Genomic DNA, 22638 nt, shown 5'->3' with positions numbered 1-22638 from the left:
ACCCTCTGCCTTCTACCGTTTAGCTAGTTCTGTATTCGAATGGCTAGTTCCCCCTGTATTCCTTCAGATCTAACCTTGCTAATCAGTCTCCCATGGGAAACCTTGTCGAACGCTTGACTGGAGTCCACATAGATGACATCTACCCCTGTACCCTCATGAATCCCCTGACTTACTGTAATGGAAAATTATCCATTTACTGTGAAATTTGAAAGAGAATGTTTTTCTAACATTTAATGCTGTGCTGAGCTTTGTAAACAATACTTTGGTGAGGTTTGCAGCCAGCATGTCTCTGACTCAGTTTTATAAACATTTAACTCCACCTTGCGACAGTCGGACACAGTGAAAGCAGAAAAACTGTTATGTCCAAGACCAGGGCATGAGAGAATAACAATTTGAGTTTTCCCAGTCTTTGCTCTTGAGTGTGAGATAAGAAACAGTATAAGGCAAGTATCTGAACAATGCTCAGATAATCCTTACATTGAGGCATCGAGATGAAAGTACTGGGGTCAATTCTGCTCAATTTAAATAACGCTCCTTACGTTGCCCTTGCTAATAGTTGAGTCAAGTCAATTTAATTTCTACGACAGAAAACTTGAGGGCTCATCCCGGTACCAGGCGACTGAGTGAGATTCTGAAGATTCCTAGGAGGCGTAGGCGCCAGCGCCATGAAGGTGTTTACCTTCATATCGAGCGCTGAATTGACCCTTTTGTGGGAGAGGACCAGGAATCTGTTGATCGCCCAAGCACCGGCGTTCGAATCGAATAGAGTCGGTAAGAGTCGTGACTTAAGTAATCCTCCACCGAGACTCATTCTAAGAGAATAAATAAAGCAGGAACAGGGTTCAGTGAACTCTCACGTGACATTAGAGCAAAACCCAAGGGAATATCCATCTCTAGAGTGTTTCAGAGACTGCACATTTAAGGGTGGTTTTAGACTTGGAGCCACCACTGGCTGAGGTGGACTCACCAAACGAGGACTAGATGTGTGGTTTCTTGGTTTACGAAAACCAAGGCATTGAGGCGGACTTGTCCAATGCGACAGGGGACCTCCGGAGGAAAGAAAGCAAGTCAAAGGGAAAAGATAACAGTACCGCGTGAGAGAGACAGAGAGCTGAACACTTTTCCAGTTACTCTAAAAATGGGCTCCGAGCAAACAAAAGGAGAGTCCACACAGGAGTTGTAATGGCCAACCGAAAATACAATACATGTTAAATAATGACAGCACAGTGCCTGTAAAGAAGGTAGAATTGTGGATCAAGGAATGTGGTTTACTGGAGGGAGGAAGTTTTAGTAAAAGACAGCTGGAAATATTGAGGTCGATGTTGGAGGAGAGAGAGAAGGAGGAAATGAAGGGAAAACTAGAACCTGTGAATTGGACTGCTTATAACATGAGGCTGATATTAGAGAAAGAAAATCTCAAGTCGGTGATATATCAAATACACGTACAAACACCAGCACACATGCAGACGCGAGCGTAATACAACCTAACGACGCTGTACAGTGTCTTAAGTAAGTTTCATGTTCTGACTTTGATGACTGCCTTCCAAGACCAATAGCCCCCCCACTACGAGATCCGCCTGGCGAAGGCTCCACGTCAGCGGCCACCGCCTCATGGTCTGCTGAATCACCAGTCGCACGCCATACCTGCAACCAATTAAAGCAAGAAGCCCAAAAGAAGGACAACCACTCCAAGATGGAAAGGCATCCAGGGCCTGTTCGCGCTCACACCCCGACAGTTGATGAGATAGACAGTGAGGGTATTGGCGTATGATCATCTAACCAGGTAGTTCTGCAAGCCCCAATGTTTGAACTTGCAGGTCAGGAACGGTATCCAGTGTTGGTCCACCGGCGATGGACCATGAAGAATCTGGAAATTACCTTTGGCCAGATGCCTGACTCACGCGAGGTTGGAAGTAAAAATTTCACCAAAGAATTGACAAAGTTCTGTACTGAGTTTCATCCCATGTTACATGAGATGAGACGTCTCCTGGGATGAAAACTAGGTGCCGATGTCACTAAAATCATGTATAAGTGGCCAGCCGCAAACGTCCATGCCAGAGTCGCCAACACGCAAGCAGAGCAGAACGGAGATTTTAATGCTTCTGTTGCAGCGCTGTCAACCGCCTGTAGGGAGGCATTCCCAGTGCGAATGGACATGACCAAAATAGGAATGTGTCGACAAGGGGAAGGTGAGACAGTGTCCCAGTCCCTTCCGCACCTCACTGAAGTCCATAATGCCCATAGTGGACTGAGACCACCCGACGACGGCAAAAATCACGCCACATGAGGCACACCTGAGAATCAGCTTCATCAGTGGAATGAAGGACGAAATAGCGAAAAAGGTAAAAGACACATGTACTACCTGGGACACGGGAAAGCTGAATTTGATAGAACAATATGCGATACATGCTGAAAAGTTGCTTACACAAGAGAAGGATAAGCGGAAAATAAAACTGGAACAGCAATCACATAAAGCTCAACTTAATATGATGCAAATTGTCACCCAGCCATTGGAGGGAGGTGCTGCAGGAAGAGAGAGAGGCAGAGGTGGAAGTCGCTGAAGATGAAGAGGAAGTGGTCGCGGAAGAGGTGCTGGCAGCGGTAGATCTGGCGGGTCCTTTGTTTGCAGAACAATGGTCCACTGGGCGAGACAGTGCCCACACAGACAGCTTCAATCGGCCTTGGAGGCTGGACAGCAGGGTCCCTGACAGGGAAAGGCTGAGGTGGAGGTGGGCAGCCCACAAGGTGCAAGCAAGCCCCTTTCTCTTATGCTTGGCAACGAGGACTTGCTTATACGAATCTCTTCTCCTAATCGTACGAGCACTGAGACATGTCCAACCTCTATGTTGAACGGTTAGATTGCGAAAAGTGGACAGTCTGTTCAAAATCACAATGATGCGTGTAAGTCGATGTCTACCTCTATGTTATATGTGGAATGTGCATCACTTCAGTTTTTGGTAGATTCAGGGGCAACTTGCTCAATCCTTAAAGTTAGCCAGTTTAGTCAATCGAAGTAAATAACGATGAGTGAAAGGTTCCTGAACACAATGGAATGCATCAGGAGTGGTGGTTCGGGAGAGATTTTCCGCACCCCTATTCTGCGAAACTAGTATTGGGCAAACATTCCAAATCTCCTTGTTGGTGTCGGAATTTTATCCTTTAAATCTGCTGGTTCGGGATCATATAATGAGACTGGGGCTGGACCTGCTCATTGCTCCGACGAGCAGGTAATTCAACGGGAAGATTTACCAGTACAGGCTGTAAACTATGTTCCACGACCCCTGATATATGTCTACGAGTGGCAATTAAGCCAGGGGATGATACGTTCAGTGAGCGATTCACTCACCATGGAAGCAAGCAACCATGTTAATCATATTAACACCGATTTTCTTGCTGAAGATATGCTGCAATGCAAAACACACACACACCGTGACGGCCCTGACGAACGACATGAGAAGGAATTGTTCAGGAGATTGGTTAAATCAGATCAGTTGTTCTTGTGCGAATTTTATTGGAGTGATCGCAGATGTGCAGTTAGTGTGAACTTTTCTCAAGTATCTGTAACAGCAATCAGTCCATATCTTTTTGATGTAGAAGGCTCTGCTCCTCACGTGTCACTGGCGAAGGTGTCTGGTGACAGGTTGCAGAATTAGGGACATGGGTGCTAAAGACACAAAGAACGAGAGGTTGGGTCTTCTGGGACGATGTGGGTATCTGGTTCAATACAGATCTGCAGACATAAAAGAAGAAACTAAATTGGCTAACTCAGGCAGTCAGGACAGTCCTGAAAAGCCTAAGGGGATAGCGTGGCGTTTCACGGCGATAGAAGTCTCGGAGTCAAGAATAAAAATCATCACGACTGAGTTGTGGGCCAAGGACAAACATGATGTGGGGCTCATACCGGGCTGTGAACCCATAAGGATAACCCCGAAGACTGAGTATCGTCCTTGTAAAGGCCATAGAAGGAATTACTCCAGTCTTTGAATCCCTCGAAAGGCTGGAGTGATAATCTCCAGTGAAAACTCACCATTGAGAACCCACATTTCTCCGGTCAAAAAGGCATACATTCCCGGTGATCGGAGGAATGGAGGTTTGTTGAAGACCTGCAGGCAATCAATAATGGTATTGTCCCACGCGCCCCAAATATTCCCAACTACTAGCCTATATTAGCTCAAATTCCAGTGGAGAGCCAATGGTTCTCTGTTGTGGATTTAGCAAATGTTTTCTTTCGTGCACCGATGTATCCAGACAGTCACTTCTGGTTCGCTTTTTCATTCAAAGGGAAATCGTATACCTTCACGCGACTTTCTCAGGGTTAATGTGAGTCCCCTACCATATATAACGAGGATCTACGTAGGAGTCTGGAAACTCTTGTTCTTATTCCGGGGTCCGCGATGCTGCAGTATGTAAATGATTGCTTGTGAGCGGCACCAACAAAGGAACAATGTGAGAAGGATTCCCTTGCGTTGCTCTGCCATCTAGCGAGGGAAGGGCACAAAGCCAGTCTCACAAAGCTATAATTTGTGGTACAACAGGTAAAGTTCTTAGGTCACTTACTATCTGAACAAGACAAGACCATTGGTCAAAACAGAGTTCAAACAATCCAGCAAATTCCAAAGCCACACACGAAGAAATATTTACTATCTTTTTGGGCCTGTGCTCCTACTGTAGAATGTTTATCCCACATTTCAGATCCCTTGAGGTGCCCCTTAGTGACATAGCCCAGGGAAAAGCTTTGCAGAACCAGAGTCCGTATCAGTGGACCCCAGAGGCCAGGAGTGTCTGCGTCAAATTAAAAAAGGCGCTCCAAACTACACCTACATTGGGAATTCCGAACCCAAACAAGCTTTTTGTAAAAACAGTAGATGAGAAGAGTGGCTGCGTGACATCTGTGCTGTTGCAGGATGATCGGGGGAAATTGAGGCTGGTAGCATATTTTTCAGCTGAACTGGACCCCGTAGCGTCAGCATTGCCTAAATGTTTTCGAGCCCTGGCCGCGGCTCAAAAAGCTGCTGTAGCGTCCAAAGGTATAGTCGGCAATGTTGAATAAACCCTTCTGGTCCCATACGCAGTATCCTTACTCCTTTCCGAGCAAATGACCGCACGCATGTCAGCAGCACGTTGGCTCAGATATAATACTGTGCTATTGGAGATGCCTCACAATATAATAAAGGGATGTAACGTCCTAGCCTTCTCCCCACAGAACGAGAGGGAGACCCACATGATTGTGTCGCTGTAACTAATAAAATGTGCAGCCCTAGATCCGGTTTGCAGGATTCAACACTTCAGAATCCCGATATGGAGATATTTTTGTGGAGGGCGCAGCATACAGAAGCCAGGAGACAGGGCATAATTGCATTGGGTATGCTGTAGTGATTACCTCCGAGATAATCATTGTGGGATTACTCCCTTCTCATCTGTCGGTGCACGCAGTGGAGCTGATTGCCATGACTAAGGAATGTAAGTTTGCTGAGAGAAAGACAGTGAACATTTACACCGATAGCAGATACATATTCGGGGTTGTACATGATTTTAGAACCCTGTGGAAACACAGGGGCTTCTTGAACTCCACCCGAAAGCCCATCACACACCGTGGCCAGATTGTTGACCTCCTGGAGGTGGTCCTATTGACTATATCAATCGCTGTGTGTAAATGTGAAGCCCACACAAAACATAATGATTTCATTTCCCAAGGCAATGCAAGGGCAGACTCAGCAGCAAAAACGGCAGCACAGCAGCCGCCAAGTGAGCGGATTGACATGTGTATGACAAAAATTTGTACCCCAACAGCAGACGTACGGGAGTTACAGTCACCGGTCACACAGGAAGAAAAGCGTGAGTGGGCGAAAGCAGGAGGCAGTGTCAGGGAAGGAGTATGGTGTGGCCCCAATGGTGAACCCTGTCGACCACGATAATTATTTCCATTCTATGCCAAGCTGACACACAGTAAGGACGATGAGTCAAAAGGGGGGATGAATGACAGTATTTCGGCACATTGATATAGGAAGCGATTTATTCATTACTACCAGAAATATTGTGAAGGTTGTGCTATCTGTGCCACTAATAATGTGGAGAGGGGAATACAGATGAGTCAGGCAGCACACACCCATAACCAATAAACCCTTTTAACACTTGCAGATGGACTTTATTGAACTAACGCTCAGCGAGGTGAAAAAGGTATTGTTGGTAATAGTTGATATGTTTTCCAAATGGGTGGAAACGTTCCCCACATCTAAACATGCCAGTGCAGTAGCCAAAGCTTTGCTAACTGAGATAATTCCGAGATGGGGCATCCCTGAAAGGCTTAGTAGCGACAATAGGACACCATTTGTCATCAATGCCTTACAGCAGATCAGTGAATATTTGGGAATAAACATGAGACAACACTGTCCCTACCACCCAGCGAGCGGTGGGGCAGTGGAAAGAGAAAATGCTGCCCTAAAAAATAAATTGGCAAAATATTATGAGGAACTTGTGGTGATATGGACAAAGGCACTTTCGATTGTGCGAATGGAAATGAGATCGAGGAGGAGAGGAAGAGCTAATCATTGCCCGTTTGAAATTTTGTTTGGTAGACAGCCCAGCACAGGAATTGGCCCAAGACCAGATAACATGGCACTGTGAGGATGAGCTGTTTTGTTACTGTATAAAACTCTCTGCCCTTTTGTCGCAAACACAGTATCATCTGAAATCAGCTGTACCCACACCAGCAGGAGGGAACCTGCAAGATCTACAAACTGGAGATTGGACAGTGATGAAAGATTTCAGGAGGAATATCTGGAAGGCGAGGAGGTGGCTGGGACCGTTTCAAGTGCTCCTTGCAACACAGACAGCAGTTAAGATCGCAAAAAGTGCCACTAGGATACACGCCATCAATTGCAAACGTGTGGTTTGGCATGAGGAGACATCGGACGGCACTGGAACCAATTAAGTGCAAGTAGTGATTCAAAGCCTCATACGAATAAGGGGTTGCACCAGATCACACTTTTAGTAAGCGCCCTGGTAGGACTATTCGTAAGGGCAGGGGCATTTTGGATACATTCGCAGACGGTAATCTTAATTAAGGCTAAGAAGAGGACCTTCACATGCGACCCATGGGCGTTTTGAAGCCATCACGATTATAAATGGGATAATAAATAGTTATGCAGGAGTTCCTGCGGGGCTGGAGACTGGCACTTAGCAGGAGCCACCACCGCCAAACGGACACCTGACACAGGAAATAGATATTATATGATCAAGGTAGGAGGTAGCTGGGCACAGGTGATAATATTCAAAACTCAGAAGAGCGATGAGGGAGTATGATGGTTTGGAATAGATAGACCCTTCCCCGACATCTATTAACAGGTGAACATGGTGGTAAAGTCGCCCCCCACCCTCCACTTGAGATGCAGTGCAGAAGGTCCTACACAAGATAGTAGCACCAGGGCATGTCAATCAGCCAAACCAGGTCATGGATCTTATCCCAAGCTGGGTGGGGTGCATAATGTCACGCCCGAACGTGGAGGGAGTCGACGGGGTATGATAGCGAGTCTAACTCGATTGTAGAAGTGGCCCAGCAGGAGATAAATGGCGCATATCCGATGCCAGTAGGTTGGGAAGAGCGAACGGACAATGCTAAATGCAAAGGGAACAGAACATGTACTTTGGCCCTAATATAACACCGGAGATTAGATGTTCGCTACCCTTGTTGGATATGTTTGCACACAGCCCAACGGTGTACTACCGACCCAATCACGGAAAGCCAGGAGAGAAATGTTAGCTGTCTGCTTCTGCGGGATGCGACTACCCTGACCCTGATAGGGGGAGCAATTAGGGCAAATCTCGTGCCACCACTTGAACTCAAGGCCAACTGCAGTCTCAATCTGACACGCTCCCGACGGCAGAATTCCACATCGTGGAAGGCTGGGCAGAAAAGTGTATTTGCAACAATCTGGGGAAACTCGACTTGGGGAATCTCCCGGTTCACTAAGATGCTATACTTGAACAAGGACTTTTGCTCAGCAACTTTTGGAAATGGTATGATCATAAACATTACTTGTTCCTTTATCAATAATTAGACCATGATGGCGGGTATAATATGGGCCTGTGGAGATAAAGGGTACTACCACCTTACACTGCGAGGAAAGGGGTGCTGCTATCCCGCGATACAGTCTACTGGCACAACAGTGTGCGTCCCAAGGACAGGTAGTAGACGCAATCAAAGGGATGTGCCACGGCATTAGAATGGGTTCACACTCACAGACCCCTGAACTACACCAGGAGCAAACCTTGGATAATCCAATCTTTTGGTAGCAGGGACAACAGTGGCAATAAACAAGATTAATGGCCTCACATATAGTGTATTGCTGTTAGCAAATGAGACGAAGGAAGGTCTATCACTCATTAACATTGAATTCACAGCAGTGAGGGAAGCGGTGATACAAAATCGGTTAGTGCTCGACATTCTGACAGACGGGAGAGGGGGCGTCTCCAAAATGTTAGGTACCTCATGCTGTTTGAATATTCCTGAGGAGTCCCAAACTATCACTAGTGCAATAAATCATATGAAGTACACCCGCCTCCCCCAGCAGATGACTCTTGGTTCTGATAGCCTAACTCCCTTCGGGGAGGAAAGGGGGTATTGAATCCCACAAGTGCTGCTAATTGTTGGACTGGTCTAATGTATAGTGTTGTGTATAGGACCCTGCTTGTGTAATTGCCTACGCCGCTGCTTATGTGTGCAGTGGAATACCAAAAACTAAAACTATCAGTGGCCACACGGCAGGAAAAACCTATTCCGTGGACCCCACCCTACCATGAAGTTGACGAGTGTGACGTGTGAATATGTGTAGAGGGCACAACAGAGCAAGTGACAATACCACCACAAATCTGTGTTACAGCAGGTGGCATCTTAGAAAAGGCCTGGTATTTCCGAAACATTTTCTGATATATAGCTATCCTGGCAATGTATTTTTTGTTGTTGCTGCAGTTGTCCTTGTTGTCATAAAATGACAAAAAGGGGGAAATGTAATGGAAAATTATCCATGTTCTGTGAAATTTGAAAGAGAATGATTTTCTAAAATTTCATGTTGTGCTGAGCTTTGTAAACCATATTTTAATGAGGTTTGCAGCCAGATTGTCTCCGTTTGAATTTTGCTGAAAATGTGTTGCTGGAAAAGTGTGGCAGGTCAGGCAGCATCCAAGGAGCAGGAGAATCGAAGTTTCGGGCATGAGCTCTTCTTCAGGAATGGCATTCCTGAAGAAGGGCTCATGACCGAAACGTCGATTCTCCTCGTTGGATGCTGCCTGACCTGCTGCGCTTTTCCAGCAACACATTTTCAGGTCTGATCTCCAGCATCTGCAGTCCTCACTTTCTCCTCTGTTTGAATTTTCCAAACATTCAACTCGATCTTGCAACAGTCGAACTCAGCGAAAGCTGAAGAACTATTATGTCCAAGACCAGGGGATGAAAGAATAACAACTTGAGTTTTCCCAGTCTATGCCCTTGAGAGCGTGATAAGAAACAATATAAGGCAAGTATCTGAACAATGCTCAGATACCCCTGACATTGAGGCATCCAGCTGAATGTACTGCGGTCAAATCTGCAGAACTTAAATAAAGCTCATTTCTTTGCTCTTGCTAACAGTTGAGTAAAGTCGATTGAATTTCCATGACAGGACCAGGTGCTGCAGAATGTTACAAGGATAGGTAATGGTTGTCAGTACTGGAGAATGTTACAGGGATACGGTTGCAAGTGCTGGAGGATGTTGAATTGATAGTGAGTGAGTGACGGTGCTGGCGAACATTAATAGGGATAGTGCAAGGTGTAGGATCTGGAGAGTGTTACAGGGGTTGCGTGCATGGGTTCTGGACAAATTAGGAGGTAAGGAGTGGGTGCAGGTGCTGAAGAACTTTAGACAGCGAGGGCGTGTACGAAGGTGGTGGACAATGTTACACTTTTAGGTACTGGTGATATTCTCCACATATGGAGTGGTGTAGGTGCTCCAGAATGTTGCAGGAATAGAGAATGGTGTAGATGGATGAGAAGTTTGCAAAGATAGGCAGCGGGTGCAGGTGGTTAAGATTGTTACAGGAATCGTGAGTGGGTGTAGATGCTGGAGAATGTCACTGGGACAGCGAGTGTCAGCAGGTGCGGGAGAACGAGATAAGGACAGGTGGTGGGTATGGCTCCTTCAGAATGTTGAAGCAATAGGGAGCAGCTGAAGTTACTGGATAATGTGATAGGAATAGGGAGTGTGTGCAGGTACTGGACAATGTTACAGGGACAGGGAGTGGGTTCAGGAGGTGCTGAAGATTAAAGTAACAGGGAGTGGGTGTAGGTTTTATAGAATGTGACACAGGTGGGGAGTTGTTAGGGGCTGGAGAATATTAGAGGAATTGGCGTGTTTACAGGTGCTGGAGGAAACTACAGTGATACATAGACTTGTAGGTGCTGGATAATGTGACATGGATAGGGAAGGATGTCCCTGCTGGAGAATTGTTCACGTATAGGGCGGTGTATTGTGGCTGGAGAAGCTTGCAGGGATGAGCGGATTGTCGGTTCTGGAGAATGCCGTGTTGTAGGTGACGATGTAGGTATTGAGAATGTTACATGTGCAGTGATGGAGCATAGGTGCTGGACAATGTTACAGGGTTAAGGTGTGGGGGTAATGTTTGCTGGGAAGGGGTGCTGGAAATTGATACGGAAATAGTTATTGTGTGTAGAGGCTGTAGATGTTACAGGAATATAGAGGGCTGTCGGCGCTTGGGAATGTTACAGGGATTGTGAGTTTGCGAGTGGATGAGCAGATTACAGGAATAAGAAGTGTTTGTCTGTGATTGGGAATGTTACAAGTATAGTGAATGGGGGTAGGTGGCTGCAGAATGATATTTGGATAGGGACTGGGTCGAGGTGCTGAAGAATATTATAATGATGGAGAGTGGGGGTATCGTTGGATGGAGATCGGAAGGGACAGCAAGGGTGACTTTTCTGCAGAACTTTTCAGGGAAAGTAAGGGTTATATGAATTGGAGAAGGATATTGCCTGAATCTGAGGGCTTGTCTTACGAGGAGAGGTTGATGAACTTGGAATTTTCCCTCTGGAGAGAAGGATGAAAAAAGGTCACCTGATCGAATGAGAGGCATGGAAAGAATCGATAAACAGAGTCTTTTCCCCGGGCGAGGATTGACTGCCACGTAGGGTCATAGTTTGGTGTTCTTAAGAGGAAGATATAGAAGACACTTCAGAGGTAGGTTCGTTCTGCAGAGAGTTGTAAGTGCATGGAATGCGTTACCAACCATAGTCATGGAAACAGAGTCATTAGGGATATTTAGGCGGCTGCTGGAGACGCACATGGACAGCATTGAATTGAGAGGTGCGTAGATTAGGTTATTTTATATTAGATTGGTATAAATACGTTGTACAACATCGTGGACCAAAGGACCTGTAGTCTCCTGTACTTTCCTATGTTCTGTGTTCTAGATTCTGAGATTACATGGATATTGTGGCCCTTTAAGTGCTGAAGAAAGTTACAGAATTAGGGAGGAGTGCAGGAGCTGGAAAATGTATCAGTGATAGGGAGTAAGTTAGTTGCTAGAGGATGTGAAAGGAATACAGAAGGAATACAGACTCTGTAGTTGCTGGAGAATGTTACAGGGATGTGGATTAGAGTAGGTGCTGCTAAATGTTACAAGGATCAGCAGGCTTGTTTAAGTGAGAGAGAATGCTACAGTGATCGAGAGTGGTGTCGGTCGAACATAGAACATAGAACATCACAGCGCAGTACAGGCCCTTCGGCCCTCGATGTTGCGCCGAACTGTCATACCAACCTGAAGCCCATCTAACCTCGACTAGTCCATGTACGTCCATCTGCCTGTCCAATGACGACTTAAACATGCTTAAGTTTGGTGAATCTACTACCGTTACAGGCAAAGCATTTCATGCCCTTACTACTCTCTGTGTCAAGAAAATACCTCTGATATCTGTCCTATATCTATCATACCTCAATTTAAAACTATGCCCCCTCGTGCTCGTATTCACCATACTTGGAAAAAGGCTCTCCCTGTCCACCCTATCTAACCCTCTGATTACTTATATGTCGCTATTATATCACGTCTCTACCTTCTTCTCTCCAACGAAAACAGCCACAAATCCGTCAGCCTTTCCTCGTAAGACCTTCCTTCCATACCAAGCAACATCCGAGCAAACCTCCTTTGCACCCTTTCCAAAGCTTCCACATCCTTCTTATAATGCAGAGATAAGAAATGTGCATAATACTCCAAGTGCGGCCACACTAGAGTTTTGTACAGCTGCAGCATAATCTCATGGTTCCAGAACTCGATCCCTCTATTAATAAAAGCTAAATCACTATATGCCTTCTTAACAACCCAACGGTACTGGACAACACTACAGGGATAGGGAGGAGTGTAGGTACTGGAGAATTTAAACAAAGATAGGGAGGGGTGTTGGAGCGAGAGAATGTTGCAGGAATTGGACAGTTGAATGTGCTGGAGAATGATAAATGGAAAGAGGGATTCCCTACAAGTGCTGGAGAATCTTCCAGGGTTTGGGATTGGGTGTCGATGCTGGACAAGGTTATGGGGTTAGAGAGAGTTTGTGGGTGCTGGAGAATCTTATAGGGATAGGGAGTGGTTTAGGTGCTATCGAATGTGACATGGATGGGTATTGTGTGCAAGTGCTGGAGTCGAGTACAGAGATAGGGAGAGTTGAAGGGACTGAAGTAGACGCAAAATGTTATTGAGTCTGGGTTACTTTACTGAGAGAGGGATCGGGCACGAAAGGGGGCGTTGAAAGAGTGTAGGTTGTGGAGGAAGTCACAAAGATAACGAAGAGTGCTGTCTGAAGTAGGTAATCGTGGTTTTATAAGTTGGAGGATGTCAGTAAAAGAGAAAAGCAAGGCTGGAGATCTGAGAGAGATAGTGATGCCTGTCCATGCGAGGACAGGCTATTCAAGTGTTTTTGCATTTTTGTCACAATATGCGGAGAGTTGCATCAGCTGGAGGTGTGAGAGCTAGGGAGGGATGCCGGGCTTGAGATGGACATAGAAGTGGTGAGGGTGTGGGGGATAAACGTTGTCAAAGTGATAGGTAGGGCTGGGCGGGCTGGAGTTGGTTAGAGAGTTAGGGAGTCGTGCTTGGGGCTGGAGGTCGTTGAGACGAAGAGAGACGTGTATGGACTGGAGGTGGTTAGAGAAATAGGGAGAGATGTGGTGGTTTGAGGTAGTTAAAGAAATAGAGAATGTTTCAGGGGCTGGAGGTTAGAAAGTTATGAAGGGTTTAGCCGTGCAGAGTGTTCTCGAGTTGTAGAGGGTTACAGGTGCTGGAGACGTTTACAGCGATAACGAGTCGGTCCACATGTTGGACAACGTTACAGGGACAGGGAAATGTTTAGGTGGTGAAGACTTTTACCGGGTAAGGGAAGGGTGTAGGTACTGGAGAACGTTACAGTGTTAGTGAAGCGTGTACATAATGGAGAATATGAAGTGAAGTGATAGCGAGGCGAATTGCATGATGTCGAAAGTTACAGGGATAACCGGTCGGTTTAGGTGCTGAAGCATTTTACATGGATAGGGAGTGGTGTAGGTGCTGGGGAATGTTGCAAAGGTTGAGAGGGGTCTCGTTACTGGAGAGCGTTATACTGTGTGGGTTGTAGGTACCTCAGAATAGTAGAGGCATAGGGAGAGGTCGTAGATGCTGAAGAATGCACGGGGAAAGGAAAGGGTGTAGCTGCTGGCGAAGGTTGCAAGAACAGCGAGGGGTGCAGGTGCATGCGTAATGTTAGAGTGTTCTGGTGGATGTAATAAGGATAAGGAGAGGGTGTAGGTGCTGCAGAATGTTACAGGAATGGAAGAGTTTGGAGGTGCTTAAGAATGATACAGGGATAGGGAGTGGTGTAGGTGCTGGAGAATGTTGCAGGAATAAGGAAATGGTGTACCTGCTGGAGAAGACTACAGAGATAGGAAGGGGTGCTGGAGCTAGATGATATTACAGGGACAGGGAGGGATTCTGATTCTGTCAAATGTCACATGGGTAGGTAATGGGTGCAGATGCTGGCGTCAATTACTGAGATCGGGAAAGTTGAATGGACTGGAGAAGATGCCAAGTGGCATAGAATCTGGAACATTTTACTGAGAGAGCGACGGGACAAGAAACGAGGCGATGAACGAATTTTGGAGGGCTGCAAATTGTGGAGGAAATCACAGAAGTAAGCAGGAGTGAAGTCTGGAGGCGGTAATCGTGGATTTATGAGTAGGATACCGGAAGATGAAAGCAGGCTTCAGGATGTGACAGAGGTAGTGAGGGCTGGACATGCCAGAACAGGTTTTGAGACTTCTTTTTTTCATTTATCAGGATATGTGGAGGGTTGAAGCAGCTGGAGTTTAGGGACAAACGGAGGGGCTACGGGTTGGAGGTGGTTAGATTCATAGGGAGAGGTGTTGGTGTTGGAGGTGGTTAGAGAGATGAATAAGTGTAAGGAGCTGGAAGTGTTTAGAGAGATAGGGAGGGGTGAGGGGTTTCGAGGTGATTACAGAGACAGAGAGGGGTGTGCAGGCTGGACGTCAATTGGGAGTGATGTGAAGGTTGGAGATGGTTATACCGATAGGAGGGGATGTTTGGGGTGGAGGTGATGAGAGAAAGTGAGGGAGGGATGAGTGAAATAGGTAGTGATGTAGTGGTTGGAGGAATTTGGAGAGATAGGGCGGGGTGTATGGAATGGAGGTGTGTAGAGAGATTTGGAGAGGTGGATGGCTGGAGGTCGTTAGCGAGATATGTAGGGGTGTGGGCTGGAGGTGGTTGGAGAGATAAGGAAGTTGTCGCGGCAGGAGGTTAGAATGATGGAGAGCGGTTGTCGGGGCTGGAGGTTTTGAGAGATATAGGGAGGGGTGAAGAGGCTGGAGTTAGTTAGAGAGACAGCTATGCGGTAAGGAATGGGACAAGGTTACTGAATCGGGGGTGTAGGGGCTGGAGGTTGCTCGACAGATAAGGAGGACTGGAGTATATTGAGAAGGTTACAGAGATACGGATGAGTATAGGGGCTGGAAGTAGTTCGAGAGATAGGGAATGTGGTAATGGTCCAGATGTTGAGAGAAATATGGAGAGGTGTATGGGACAGAAGTGGTTAGAGAGAGAGAGACGCGAAAAGGAATGGAGGTGGTCAGAGAGATTGAGTGGGCGAAGGGTCTGGAGGTGGTTAGAGACAAAGGGAGGTGATCAGTGAGTTTGGAGGAGTTTAGAGAATTATGGAGCAGCAACGATTCTGCAGGAACAACCAGCCAGAGAGCAGTAAAGGAGCTGGCGATGGTTAGGCAGACAGTGACGTGTGTCGTATTTGGGAGTAGGATTGAGGAATAGAGAAGAGTGTAGATGCTGGAAAAACTTATCAACGATAGATATTGCTGTCGTATCTGATGACGATTATGGTGATAGGGAGAGTTACTGAGATGCAAATCAAGATCTACAGGAGACGATAGGGAAAGATGCAGATATGCAGGTGGTGAGTGCAGCTTCACCTCTCATTCAATAACACTCAGTAGCAACAATGTCTGCCATCTACACGACGCTCTGCAGAAATTTACCAAAGTTCCTTTCAAAGCCCGTTTGAAACTACGACCCGCAAGAAGGACAAGGGCAGCTGATAGTTGGGACCCCAGTACTTCACGCTTCGTTGCACCCACCAACCTGACTTGGAAATGCTGTTCCTTCAGTGTATTTGTTTCAAGTTCCTTCCTTAATGGTATTGTAAGTCGACGTATAGCACTTGGGCCACAGCGTTTCAATATGGCAGCACAAGACCATCTTCTCAATGGCATCACGGGATGAACAATAAATACAGTTCCTACCACATTCCCGGAATAAACTAGAATTGAATATATTGTCCTAACATGCTGGGCACTGAGGTTTGGGACTTGAGACCACAGGCTGGTTTGTTCCAGTCAGTACCTTGCTTGTTCTGAACAGCTGAATAAATATGCTGATTGATAAAAATCAGAGGCATGACGTACATCCCTCGCATGACACAGCCACTGGCATACACATACAACATTACTGAACTGTGAGGTGACAGTGGAAATCGAAGGTGTACTTATAACTGACTGCAGAATATTTGGATGACACAGTAATATTGTTCCATTAAATCTGTTGTGTGTGAATATTAGCACTCGATCTTAGTACATGGGAAAATATCTGCACATTTCCAGGCCCTTGCACTTAATAATCATAATTAGTTCTTGGGTGTGTAACCAGACTCATAATTTCAAAACTCCAACTGTGATGTGTGCATTGCTTTCATCATATTATGATATAAAATTGTATTGAATCGAGTGGATTTTGTGCTTATTGGAATATCGACTGTCGGTGAAGAGACTTTGCTGCTAAAATTCAGAACAATGCTGCAATTATTTACATAGACATTTCCGGCTCAATTCGCACAGAAGGACGTTGGGCTGGGATCATGCTGGCGTCAGTGGAGCTGAGCAATTCTGCTTGAATACTGATGTTCAACGTAAGTTAACATGTGCTGCAGATATCATGCATGGTGTCAGATGATTTTTACAAATGCTGAAACTGCATTTGCACTAGCACCCAATCTGCGCCACACATTTCCCTGTTGTTCAGATATGTCACTAGCAGGTCTGTTGTGATGGAATTTGTGAACAACTGTCCAGCTCTCGCTTGGAAACTCTGCGGGCAGATTTTGGAGAGTGTTGTGGAGGTAGTGGTGAGGCCTAGTAACACCTTGTCTGAATTCTAGCATTATTCAAAGTCATTTTCAAACGCTTGCATACTGCAAGATCGTGTTCTCCATTCTGAACATGAATCAGTTGCTTTCTGCAGTCACTGAATCGTGTAATAGTTCGCTTTGTACACTGGTAATTTAAATATTGTTCACATCAATAATTTAAAACGGAAAATAATGTTGTCTGGTTTATTTTAAAATATGCAAGACATTAATAGGTATTAACCCTTCATTGAACAATATGTAGAAGTCGCTTGCCATACATTTCCTACAGGCTAATCAAGGTACAGACTTAAATTGTCTGTGAAACAGGATTCATGAACAGGGCTATGTGCGAGGCAACATCACCAACCTCTCTGGTGGACACAGCCAGAGGGGGCAGCTCTTTTTGACATAGTCAATACAGTGCTCAGTATTAATGCTGGATCGTGTGGATGTTGGACTGCCCTGCGGCTGATTATGGGGAAATCAATAAAAGTGAAACATATCATTAACCTCGTCGTCACCAATTGGCCTGCTGCAGAGACACTTCTCCATGTAAAATATTTGTAAGAGCAGTCATTGCCTAGTCCATGTGGGCAGGAAGGGCCGTCTTCAATTTTGTAGACGTTACACCATGTTTTGTAGCTACCTGTGTGCTGAATGGGGCAGATTTCAAACAGATTGATCAACCAAAGATGAGGTGTCCATGAGGTGCAGTGAGCCATCGGCAGCAGCAGAATCATATCCTGTACAACTCATTCAGACTGCAACCACATGGGCCGACATATTCCCACTGCACAGTAAGCTTCACGCCAGGAAGCACCCCCGTTCAAACAAAAGTGCAGAAGAACACGTCATTAGCAGCCCCAAACAACCTGGAGAAGATCGTCCTTAGCTAAAAACAGGACGATAAATGCTAAACAGCATAAGCAGCAAGTAGTGGACAGAACTCAGTGATCCCACAATCAATGGTTCAGATCTACGTCTGCGGCCTTGTACCATTTCGTCACATAAAATAGTGGACAATGAAAGAGACCATTCGAGGAGGCGGCTGCTCTCCAACAATGAAGTCCCCGGTTATGGGGGAGTGCAGCACATCAGGGAAAATATAAAGCTGCTGCATATGTAACAATCTTCAGCCAGAAGGGCTGAGCAGATGATCCATTTCAGCGATCTTCACTGGGCCCCAGCAGCACCGACACAAATTTTCTGGCAATTCGATACACTCCTCACAATTTTAAGAAATGGCTTGAGACACTTGAAACTGTTATTAAACTCCAGACATTGGCACATCTCTAATCCAGCTGTTCTATTTCACTAAGAACATTGACATCCAACAACAATGTGATAAATTGCCGAAGTATGTCCTGTATACATTAAGCAGGGTACTGGCACTGCAGACAGTCACTGACCCATCAGTGTACGGTCAAGCATGTAAATATGAAGGAGGGTGTCAGCCATAATGTGTGAGATTAGCAATAACCTGTTCTGTGACGTTCAGTTAATGTCCCGTCAGCCTGACTCAGCTCCTGACCCCATCGCGAGCTTCGATCAAAAGACTGAACTGCCAAAATGGCGGTATGTGCAATTACACTAAAAGTCAAGACACCATTTAATAGTGCGTGACAACAGGAGCCCGAATAGAATTATAGTTCATCAGAATCTTGGGGAAGTACTCTCCGGGTTGGAATAATCACCAGCAACAAAACTGATCATTGTCCGTTTCGTAATTCAAACTCCAGAACAGCTCTGCAGCCATTGCTCAGGAAAGAGAGTGTCCGAGGCTCAATAATTTTCACCAGCTGCAATGACCCATTCTCCAATATTAGGTCAGACGTGGGAACGGTCACTGATTATACAATTCCTGAAATAGTCCATGGTAAATGCCACAAGCCTTGGAAAACATTCAGGTTTTGTCTGACAAATAGCAGTTAATGTTCACGTCACACAAATATTAGACAAGTACGAGAGTAAAGATTCAAACCATCCTTCTTTGATATGCAATTACATTACTATCACTGATTACCCAACCTGGTATTTGTCATCATCCTGGGCCCTCTCATGACCAGAAATTGCTCAGGACTAGCCAAAGCAATAACATTGTCTTCAAGAGCAAGTCAGTGGCCAGGAATTCGGCAATGAGTAATTCAGTTGCTGACTCCTCAAAGCCTGTGATTGAATTGACCACCTGGGAAAGGGTTGGTTGTGGATCAAGTTAAAACATTTAAAAGATATTTAGATAAGCACATCATTATGAATTGTTTGGATGGTTAGGGGCCAACAACACGCAGGTGGTACGAGTTTTGTTTTATATTATGGTTCGTTAAACCGAAGCATCCGATTCCACTCTGTGTTTCTCCATATCTACGAATACAATGTTGTTTCATTATTTTAAAAACACCACAATGGAAATCCATGGAACTAACCACCAATTAGCCAGATTTCAGCAGTAGGGAAGTTATGGAAGTGATTATGCTGGACAGGAGTTACATGCATATGGAAAGGTGGATTGATTAAAGATAGTCAGAACGGCTTTGTACATACAAAGTCACGTTTCTAAAACGTTATTGTGTTTGCTGAAGAGGTGACCATGTTGCCTTTACTGAGTTCAGCAGGGTCTTTGACAGGGTTTAAGTGGTACACTAGTTAGTAAAATAAGGTCACAAGCCATCAGGGAGATCGACCCAACAGAATACAAAATTAGCCGAACAGAAAGTGGTGGTCGAAGGTTGTTTTTTTCAGAATGGAGGCCTCTGAGCAGCGGTGTGCCACAAGGTCCGTGTTGGGTCCATTGATTTGCATCATTCACATAAACAAGTTGGTATGTTTGTGGAGAACAATGTCGTGTTTTAGTGCGCACTGAATACGGTTATCAAAGAGGAACTTGACCAGCTGGGGAATGAAAGATAGAGTTTAATTCAGGTGTTGGATTTTGTTCAGACAAATCAGGGAGGACAAACACAGTAAATTGTTGTTCCCTCGAGATTATTGTATAACAAACCGCGAACAAGGGATGCAGTTATGTTGCTCCTTGGAAGTGGCATCACAGGTGGACAGTGTGGGGAAAGCGGTATTTGGCACACTTGCCCTTATGGATTAGAGCATTCAGTATATACGTTGGAGATATTTGTAACATTGTCGTCGTGATCTCTCTTGGGCATCGAAGGTTTTGGGGTAACCTTGTAAAGGTTTATAAAGCTACGTGGTCAATAAGTAAGGGGAATAGCCAAGGATGGCTGATCCCTAAACTAGAGGGCATAAATGTGATGTGAGACAGCCAAGATTCAAGGAGGAACCGAATGGGCAACATTTTCCATAGAGGATGGTGCATATATGGAACGAACAGCCAGAGGAAATGATAAAATCAAGTACAATTCCAACATGTAAACATCACTTGGGCAGGTGCACCGAGAGGAAAAGGTTTGAAGATATATGGGCTAAATTCGAAATGCGAAACATTCCTTTTCAGTAGCCTGGTCAACATGGACAAGTTGGGCAGAAAGATCTGTTTCTGTGCTGCATGATCCTATGTCTCCAGTTATTGGAGGAGTTTACAACGGAGAGATGTTGGAACACAAGATTTCTAAATCCAAAGAGAAAGGTGAAGCATCTGTGCAACATGGGGATGTGGATGAAGGCAAGCATAAAGGAGCAGGAAGGGATAGAGTTAAACTTGAACTGTACATCAGCAAATAGGTTTGTGACAGGAAAATGTGGAAAAGGGTCAATTAATTTTTTTTTTTTGGAATAGTCAAAGTCTCCGCAATATGACAGAGGTACTTTGTGACACATGGTGACCAAAAGGCGAACATAAATAGTCAACGGTATACGAACTTACCGGGGTGGGGCGGTGCTCAGGCAGAATGGGAAAGCAGGATGGATAACGTTAACAGTAATCGGCAACAATCACATTACAGAGAAAGCATTTGACTACAGATTGTGCAGCTGAATCAGTCTGAATGCAAATTCTTTTCAGCGCCCCAAACGCAAGGAGAAGAACAGTTTTACACTGCCTCTCAGCGTTTCATTGCTCACTACTACATTAAACAGGAATTGCTTGGAATTTTTAACAAAGACATTTTAGTAATTTATGGCGACTTCTGTCTTTGTATAATTTGGCACAATCACAATGGCAGAAGTAATTTGGAAGAGAAGCTCAAAGAATGTTTTTGTCAGTGTTTCTTTGTATATTACGTTGTGCAGCAGGCTCGAAACGGAAGTATCTCAAGTCGACTGTTGTGTGATGAAGCTGAACAAATGAGTAATGTCACATTGAGGGATCCTCCGGGAAATTGTGATAAAATGCAATTTATATTATTTGTAATTTTTTTAAGTGAATCACAGAATTGGGCAAATTATAACAAGCAATAAAACTAGCCAATTACATCAGTTTGAGAGCAGAACAGGGAAAAGAGATTGAAATGTTTGGCTGTAAGTGAATATTTATAGGATCATTGCAAAACATTTCAAGAAAGGGCATTCGATTGAACCGGTCAAAACCTTATCAAGACATTGACACTCGACCCTCACTCTGGCCAAAATTAATACATTTGATTTTGAGGCTTAGAAGAACACCAAAAAGACCTAATTATTCTGAAGTTAGGAAATGTTTTTGAACTAAGTCTCAAAGGAATTGCAAAGTGTCTCCGAGCAGAAAGAGGGAAGTGGGAAGAGGAATCATTGCCAGGTAGCGTTGATGGTGCTGGATGTGGTGAACATGTGTTACAAAGCCAGTACGAATTGTTGCAGCTGGAGGTGTTTGCAGAGATAGAGAGGGAAATATGAACTTTTATTTATTCATTCATGGTAAGAGTATGTCAATGATTCGACAAGAATTCTTTGTCCAGCTGCTAATTGGTCAGTTGGCAGCTCAGAATCAGCCACACTTCTGTGGGTCTGGAGTCACATGTAGGCCAGACGAGGTAGGAATGTCAGATGACCTTCCCTAAAGCACGTAAGTGAACCAGATGAGTTCTTGCTACTGGTCACCGACAGATTTTGGTCACCACACGAATGTGTTATACAGTCACAACATCACATCCCAACTCATATTCTGAATGCTCTGACCAATAAAAGCAAGTGTCCAAAGTGCCTCCTTCACCACCCTGTCTAGCTGTAATACCTCTTGTTAAAAAATTTTTTCCTTGCATCCTGAGGTGCATGTTTGACATTGACCAGAGCCCTCCTATTCACCGTGAAACTCCCACCCTCGTTTCTTTTACAAATTGCAATACCTCACATTTACCTAATTAAACCCCATCTGCAATTTCTCAGTCCACTATCTCAGCAGTCCTGTGAATCCTGTTGTATCATCGATAGGCTACTTCGCTGTCAACTATAGCAAAAACTTCGACTTCATCCACAAACGTACTCAGCATGAAACCAATATTCCCATCCAAATCATTTAACCGAATCATAAACTGTGGACCAACTACACAGCTCTTCACTCGCCTCCAGTTAGAAAAGCAAAATGTCTCCCACTGCCCTCTGTCTCCTACCATCAAGGTAACTTTATTGACATTTGACCAGTTCCTCCTGGATTCCTTAACCTTTCACATTGATCTGAACAGATTTCCCAGCCTACCATATGGAATATTGACAAAGCCCTTGCTGAAGTCTATGTAGAGAAAGTTGACAGCTTTGTCTTCATCTATCTATTGGCCATCTCCTCAAACAGTCAGTCAGATTTGTGAGACACCATATTCCACTCACAAACCCATGCTGACGATCTCTAATCCGCCCCTGCCTTTCCGAATAAACGTAGCTCGTTTCTCTCAGAATCTCCTCGAACAACCGACCCAACATTAGACTCGCATGTCTGTCGTTTCCTGGCTTTATTTCCAGGCAGCTCTTAAGTGATGGGACAACAGTAGCCACCCTCCAGTCTTCCAGCACCTCACTATGTCTGTTGATAACGCAAA

General features: G+C 45.1%; 1 pseudogene; it reads left to right on the top strand.

The window, feature by feature from the left end:
- The window catches only part of LOC148138809 (uncharacterized), a 55734-nt pseudogene extending 53173 nt beyond the window's left edge, over window positions 1-2561 (top strand).
- The last annotated feature ends 20077 nt before the right edge of the window (window positions 2562-22638 follow it).

The sequence above is a fragment of the Chiloscyllium plagiosum genome, unplaced genomic scaffold (assembly GCF_037043375.1).
Source record: "Chiloscyllium plagiosum isolate Xiang-an unplaced genomic scaffold, Cpla_swu_hap1 HiC_scaffold_39, whole genome shotgun sequence".
In the NCBI taxonomy this organism is placed as follows: Eukaryota; Metazoa; Chordata; class Chondrichthyes; order Orectolobiformes; family Hemiscylliidae; genus Chiloscyllium; species Chiloscyllium plagiosum.
Note: the sequence above shows the minus strand (reverse complement) of the source record. Positions and strands in the feature narration are given on the sequence as shown.